Genomic DNA, 1,641 nt, shown 5'->3' with positions numbered 1-1,641 from the left:
TCTACTTATTTATTTATGTCTCTCCCAAATAAATATGATTGCATATGACAAGGAGCCTGCCATTTCTCCCCATAGGAGAGATCAGAACACACAAACTGCTGAAACAGTTGGCCACCTGTCTCCAGCCAGGGGTCCACACCATGGCCAAGCAAGCTTGGGACCAGAACTCTTCAGATAATTGAAGATCCCTCCAGCAACACCTGCTATTTACATGTCCCTTAATTTCATATTTAAGCAGGAAGGAAGGAGTATGAAGCCTTTTGCTTGCTCTCTCTTGGTGTCCTGCCTTTTCTATCACACCATCATCAGAAGAATCAAAGTGAAGATGCTCCCTAATGTTGGCTGGCCATAAACAGTGGAAAGTCCCATCCTCTGTTCGCTCAGGAAAACGCTGACTGAGATGTGTGCTACAGCAGAGCAAAGTTCAACTCGAGGCCTATGATACAACGAAGCTCATTATTAACATGTATTTGTTGTGTGAAACCACTGAGTGCAATGACAATTAAGTAAATTCTGTGAACTTTATCACACTATTCAAACTAAGTTCATTTTTCAAAAAATTTGAGAACATGAATGAGTTAGACTGAATTTTTTTTTTTGGCCATGCTGCGCCGTGCAGCTTGTGGGATCTTAGTTCCCCGACCAGGGATTGAATACGGACCCTCGGCAGTGAAATCTCAGAGTGCTAACCGCTGGACAGCCAGGGAATTCCCTCAAAATGCTTTATTTTATTTTTTAAATTTGCTTCCACCTTTTCTTTTTTTGCGTCTATTTTTTAAATTTTTTATTGCAGTATAGTTGATGTACAATATTATATAAGTTGTACTACATAGTGAGTCACAATTTTTAAAGGTTATATTCAGTTTATAGTTATTACAGAATATTGTCTATATTCCCTGTGTTGTACAATATACCCTTTTTGCTTATTTATTTTATACATAATAGTTTGTACCTCTTAATCCCCTACCCCTAAGTGTCCGTCAACAGAAGAATGGATAAAGAATATGTGGTATGTATATACAATGGAATACTACTCTACCGAAAAAAAAGAATGAAATGTTGCCATTTTCAGCAACATGGATGGACTTGGAGGGTATATGATGCTTAGTGAAATAAGTCACACAGAGAAAGACAAATACTGTATGATATCACTTATATGTGGAATCTAAAAAAATAAAACAAACTAGTGAATATAACAAGAAAGAAACAGAGTTGCAGATTTAGAGAACAAACTAGTGGTTACCAGTGGGAAGAGGGAAGGGGAGAGGGACAAGATAGACTGAATTTTTCAAAAACGCTTTCATTATGTTAAAAAGCTTTATGTAAAATGTTTACAGAAATATTACACACAGAAAATTGCACAAATCAAAGTGTACATCTAGGTGAATTTTCATGACATGAGCATACCCGGATTAGGAAAGAAAACATCACCAGCATTCCAAAAGCCTCTTCAAGTCTCCTTCCAGCAACTACCCTTCCAAGGGCAACCACTATCCTGGCCTCTAACACTGTAGATTAATTTTGTCGGCCTTTGAGCTTTATATAAATGGAATCACATAGTATTTATTGCTTTTTATGTTTGCCTTCTTTAACTGATCAGTATATTTATAACATATATCCATGTTGTTGCCTACACTTGTA

Source organism: Aethalodelphis obliquidens, unplaced genomic scaffold (assembly GCF_003676395.1).
Source record: "Aethalodelphis obliquidens isolate GAN/ISIS:26980383/991018 unplaced genomic scaffold, ASM367639v1 scaffold9, whole genome shotgun sequence".
Lineage (NCBI taxonomy): Eukaryota > Metazoa > Chordata > Mammalia > Artiodactyla > Delphinidae > Aethalodelphis > Aethalodelphis obliquidens.
This window is presented reverse-complemented; position numbering follows the sequence as displayed.